Below are 6,705 nucleotides of genomic sequence, written 5' to 3'. Positions count from 1 at the left end.
ACTACAGAAGCTGAGTATATTGCAACCACTGAGTGTTGCAAAGAGGTGCTATGGATGAAGAGGTTCTTCGATGAACTAGGGCTAAAGCAGGAACAGTTTGTAGTTTTATGTGACAATCAAAGTGCCATCCATTTGTGCAAGAATCTGAGTTTTTATTCTAGATCTAAGCACATACATGTGCATTGTCATTGGATTATTAAAGTACTCGAACACAAGTATTTGTGTATTGAGAAGATCCTTACCGACAAGAACGGGTCGAATATGATGACCAAAGTCTTACCGAAAGGTAAGTTTGATGTTTGTTGTGCTACTGCCAGAATGCATGGTAGCACACTCCTCCTGTTGATTTGGAAATTGCCTGGAGGTTTCTCCCCTCACTGTTCGAGAGGGGGAGATTGTTGGAGTTATCCCTCACAAAAGGAAGAAGGAGAAATCAGCAATGTTTGGGTGAAGAGTTCTAAGCACGACCGTACTCAGATTGGTCTAAGACCAAGGCACGCCCTTTGTACTGGAAAATGGAACAAGTTATTGAGGGCGCGCTCGACATTGGCCTTGTCGAGAGCGCGCCTGCGCCCATGTCTATAATTGCTGTTTCTAATTCGCTACAGTAACTGCGAATTTGTTTTTTGGTATATAAAGCTAAAAAAGGTTTTGGAAAACCTAACACAAGAAGCAACTAACACAAGTCAGAGAAAACCCAATTTTGAGAGAAATCAAGATTGAGAGAAAACCCTTGCATCTAGAAAAGCTTGTAAGGAGAGAAGAGTGGTCTAGTAAAGTGAAAGACTGAAAGGAGTGATTGTAATCTTCTTTCCCACTTTATAAAAGGATTAGCTCTTGTGAAAATAGGCATCATTGGCCAAACCACGGTACATCTTTGTGTTGTGGTATGCTTGTTCTTCTCTTTACATTATTATTTGTTGTTGATAGTTATTTAAAGAGTTGGGCATGCTAGCTAGGTTGTAGTGGATATTTAGAATTTATCTGGAGTAGAAGTGTTTCATATTACAAGTTATATGTGTAGTAGGGATTGATAAGAGCCCAAAACTGTAGTTTTAACCCTGTAACAGTCATACTATTAGACCAATTATGTGAGTAATAATTAAGAGTTAACACTGATTACGTGTTTTTATGCATTTCAGGCTTCAAAGTCCATTATGTGCAGAAATGTGCCACTTTAGTGAGATAAAGGAGCAAAGGTCGGTTACTAAGAAGTTCCGTGATTAAAGGCCAAGATTCAAGAAGACAAAGCCTTTCTAAAGCCCGATCAAAAGCTGAAAAGTCGACGCGTAAAACAAAGACACAAGTCGCCAGAGAACTTCCGAAGGCCGTATCTTTGGACTCAGACCTCGGAATGGGGCCTACCTTATGTCAAAACGACTGGCTCGGAAAGAGCTTTCCAATGGTATAAGCCTTGATCCAATCAGAGGAGCAGAAGTGGACGAAAAGTCTGTTGAAGCCAACTGCAGCTGAAGAGGCCTTTTTGGACTGAAAGAATTGGGTTTTGGGCCTGATTCTCTGGCCCAAAACATGGCTCCAAGCCCATGCATCATTTTTGGATCTGAAAGTATAAAAACCAAAGCTTCACTCTTTGTTAATGGTAGCTAGTTAGACCTAAAACAATAGATAATTATAGATCTAGTTTTTATTTAATTTAAATTAAGTTTAGTTTATATTCAATTCTTGCTTTAGATTAAACTCTTAGAATCATTGTTCTTAATTAGTTTGATAAAGAAAATAGCTATTTGTCAATTTCGATTCTTGTCATTTACAATTGTTTAGATCTAATTTCCCTTATTACGTATATAGCTAGACTTAGATTAGTTAGATTATTAATTTAGTATTTGAATCATTGTTTTATTATTCATTAGATTAATAAATTAGTGTTCTCCATAAGTTAGTTTCATTTCCATTAATTGTTTAGTTTCAATTCGTAGATTCAAGTAATTGCCATTATTAGTTTAATTCAATTATTGCATTAGTAGTTTTGAATTGGGTTTAAACAAGCAAAGTTTCAATCTTTATATCATGTCTTGTTTGAATTCCATTGGGAATGATAGCGTGATGATTCTCAGCTAAACCTCCATTGAGGGGGTTGAGAAGCCTTGATGAAAGGTTGATTCCGATTATCGTAGAGTCGTCGTAATTTCCTTTCCACTCTAGAAACGATTAGTTCACCATGAGAATGGGTTTAATCGTTCACATACTAGTTATGAATTGGTAGAAATGCCATGTGTAATTTGGGATTAGGAGTAACCATATTGTTCTGCGAAGCAGTTCAATTCGGATTACGACGATTTGTCGTTAGTAGGATTAAGTCGAGTTAAGGTGGAATCAATCCCCCACTAACTCCTTATCATAGAATCAACGTAGCATTCCCATAGTTGTTCTGATAGTCGACTAGTTACATCTTGTGGGTAGTTGCATCGTAGTCAAGTTGCCACTTCAAAAAAATCTCATTAGACTTTAGAGTTAAGAGCACTTATCGTAAAAAGAACACAGCATCGCGGAAGGACTAGGAGTGGAAGCGAATCACTCTACTCCACTATATCTCATAGGATTGAGAGTAGAATCTTTGATAAAATATAGGCACATAAGATAGTTTTAGTTTACTTACGTTTTGAGTTCATCGTTCATTTCGTAGGTAAACTATCAATTTTATGTTTTATCAAATGGCGCCGCTGCCATCTTAGTTTCACTTTCGCATTGTTTTTGTAGTATAAGTACTTTTCTTAAAGTCCCATTAAACCCACCCACCCTTGTTTGATTCATACTGTGGTTGTCCGTTTCAGCATTGAAAAGTTCCGTGAAAAAATACACGCGGGCGTGACAGCCAGGCGCGCCCAAAAAGAGCAAAAAACTGTTTCAAAAGACCAGAATAATGTGAGCGACCCGCCCTAAATCACTGTAACATGAAGTTACACGGAGCGCGACCGCGCCCTAAGCGAGCGCACCCGCGCCCTAAGCTAGATTTTTCCGGATTTCTACAGTTTTGATTCGAACTTTGATTTTTCAAGTTTTTCAGTGTACTAACTATTTTATATACGAACAACGCGTAAACAAGACGCTATTCATAAAGCGAAGCAAGGACACAATCAGGTATTCCTTTCTTCCACACCTCGCGATCTCCGTTAGAGGTTTATACTAGTATATCGAATTGTTTGGAGTGTTGGCGTGTTTAGCTAAGTTTGGTCTTAGCCTTGTATGAGATTAAGGTCTAGCCGAACAAAAACACCGAACGTAATTACACAACAACGTCAACAAACAAGTCTATCTACTATACCACCCACTACACCTCTAGCTACTATTTCACACACACAACCTGATATAATGCCTGAAGACGAAGAGACTCTCTCTCTCGACTTCTACAAAGCCTTAGCGATAGCCCCAAATCTTGCATCGTTCTAGCGGACCGATTGGGGATTTCGAATCCCCAAATATTTTTAATTTGTTACCCATTTTTCATGGATTAGACCATGAAAAACCTTATCAGCACATGCGTAGGATTGAACAAGTCCTAACAACATTCCACCATCCTACGGTTGGTGCGAAACAAATTAAACTAAGGGTATTCCCTTTCACATTAGCCCGATAAAGGCGACGTCTTGGTTAACTGCCCAAAGCCTAATTTCGTGGACTCGTGGGCTAAACTTGTTCAGTTTTGTTTATGGAACATTTTTACCCACCCCTAAAGACGGATGAGATGCTTTCCAAGATTCATTTTTTCGACAAAATCCCCATGAATCATTTTCGGAGGCTTGGAATCGTTTCACCGATCTCCTTATAGAGTGTCCACATCATAACTTAGCTTAAAGACACGTTAGTTCATGCCTTTTTCAAAGGACTTCTACACCACCATAAAGAAGTCCTAGACATAATGAATGGGGGTAGTTTCTTAAGCAAAGGAGCCTCGGAGGCTTATAAATTTTTAGAGGATCAAACTAAGCGAAATAACAACTGGGGGTGTAGTGACGATATCCATCGCTCCGCTAGTTCTTCTAATACAGTTAAGGCCGCCGGTATGTTTGAAATTAAACACGATCCCGAGCTTAGAACTCTAATCGAATCACTCACTAAAAAGGTAGAGGCCATTTCTGTTCAACAAAAGCCTATCCCCGTCATGAATATAAATTCAAATCCATGTAGTTTATGTTGGAGCCTTGAGCATCCCGACTTCCACTGTCCTATAGCCAATGAACAGGCTTGTTCCATTAATAGTGAACCTAACGCCCCTTGGAGACAAAATCCCAACCGGTTGGAGAAATAACCAACACGTCACACCTCTAGGGTACAATAATCAATATGTTAGGCCAACGCACAGTTTTATCCAAGCTCCACCACGGCAAGGACAGGGTCAGGGTAATTTTAATAATTACAACAACCAAGTGCAACCTCGACAAGGTCAAGTACAAGGTCAAGGTAGTTATAATAATTATAACGCTTAATAGAGGTATCGTTAGGTAAATAATAACTATCAAAATCCGCCCATAAATAATTCACGCGAGATAGTTCCAGCCCACACCGTGACTACTACACCCCCATAACCGGATCGTCTTGACACCTTCATACAAGTGAGCCAAAACTTTTCCAAACCATGGCTCAATCTAACCAGCGGCTTCTACAATCCGTTAATAATTTAAGCCAACGGTTGGCCCAAGATAAATCCCAACCCAAAGGTGTGTTTCAGTCACGAAATACCAAATCCTAAAACAACAAACACAGCCTTTGAGGTAACCGATAATACTAGTAATGAATATGAAAATGTAGGTGAGCTAAAGGCCATCACCACTCTCCGGGCAGAGTGGTTGATAACAAAGTAACTATGCCTATAGTTACCCACCAAGATCCCCTACACCGCTATTTTACTAGATACGAAATAGAAACTGAAGAGCCTACCCCGTAGAGGTACCGGTTACAACACAACCTAAGAAACGTAGAAAGCCACGGTTAAACATCCGGTGATACCATTGCTAAAATATAGACGAAACCACCGTTTCCACAAAAATTAGCCGTGTTAACTAGGGATACTAATTATGAGGAGATTAGGGACGTTTTCAAGAATCTAACTATAAACCTTCCCTTCCTCGAAGCTATTAAAAATCTACCACACCATGCTAAGTTTCTTAAGGAGTTATGTACTACTAGGCATAAGACAAATATACCAAAAGACGCCTTTTTAACAGAACAATTCCCAACTCTATCTGAACATAATGGAATTGTTAAGTACAAGGACCCTGGTTGTCCCATTTGCACAATGCACCTTAGGAGATTCCTATCGACGACGGCGTTATTAGACACGGGGGCTAGTGTTAACTTACTCCCATTTTATTTGTATAGACAAATAGGTGCGGACGAGATGCAACCCAACTAAAATGGCGTTGCAATTAGTTGATCGGTCTATTAAGTATCCTAAAGGGTGTGGTCGAAAATGTTCTCGGTAAAATTCAGGATTTCTACTATCCGGCTGATTTTGTCATCCTCGATACAGAAGTCTTTAACGACTTTGTCCCGATCATCTTAGGGCGTCCTTTCCTGGCAACTGCCAATGCGCTCATTAATTTCCGCGATGGTTCAATGTCCATGTCTTTTGGCCATCTTGTTGTTGAAGTCAATGTTTTTAAAACAAAGACACAGTTACCCGATTCGTCTGGGCAAGGAGAGGTTAGCATGATCGAGAGCTTTGCTCGAGATTATTTCAACAACACGTTCCCTTATAATCATATGCCCAAATTTCTTTCCTTTGGAAGTTCAGACTCCAACATTTTCATCCCTACACTAGTCGATACACATATTACGGATGAGGATGAAATAGATGACTTTCTCAAAGATGTAGAGGACTATCATAGTAACGTGAATATGGCCAATCTAGATGAGGAATTCGATAAGTTTCTTAGGGCAGGTGATGATTCACCCTATCAAGAACTACTTTGCACAACATCCACCTCGACTCCCCTCCTTCCACCCTTTCAAAGGAATCTCGAGTTTGCACTCGATCCTTTTGTTTCTTCTGTGCTTCATAATTTTTTAAATCCACCTAGTAAACAAATACTTCAGAAGAACAAAGCATTTGACACCTTCATTTTCAGACTTGAAACAGTCCCTACACACACCATGAATGAGTTTTGTGCTAAACCCACATCCTCATTGTTTACATGCTTTCCTTCTATAACTTATCCATATCCACCATATTCTCCACAACCATGCAATTTTCCACACTTATTTACTAGAATACCCTCTCGTTCAAAAATGAAAAAGAAGGTGCATGCTAGGTTACGTAATAGGGTTATCCGACTTCACTTTCATTTCACTAGGTTGCGTCATAGGAAATCTTGGTGCTTGATTGTGTTTGGATATGTTTTCTGTGATATTTATTTATGGAATGATCCACAACTATTTTGGTTGTTGATATATGATAAACTGCATGTTCATACATATGTTTAGATAAAGTCTCGAGTATCTGACTATAAACGACTCAACTTTTGTGTTTGGTGCATTTCCTTTCATTTCCATATATTGGTGAGTGCACCATTAAGGTAACCGGGCCCTCCCTATGGAGTGTGTGGCTATAAGTACCGGATCCTAAGTCCACGTTTAACATAATTCACGTTTTCCACTCTTGCATGTTTTCTCGGATTTTTGAGTCATATTTCTCTATGGGGTGAATTATGTCCTTCTTGTTTATTGTTTTTCATTATAAAAGTAAAA

Source organism: Coptis chinensis, chromosome 6, assembly GCF_015680905.1.
Source record: "Coptis chinensis isolate HL-2020 chromosome 6, ASM1568090v1, whole genome shotgun sequence".
Lineage (NCBI taxonomy): Eukaryota > Viridiplantae > Streptophyta > Magnoliopsida > Ranunculales > Ranunculaceae > Coptis > Coptis chinensis.
Note: the sequence above shows the minus strand (reverse complement) of the source record.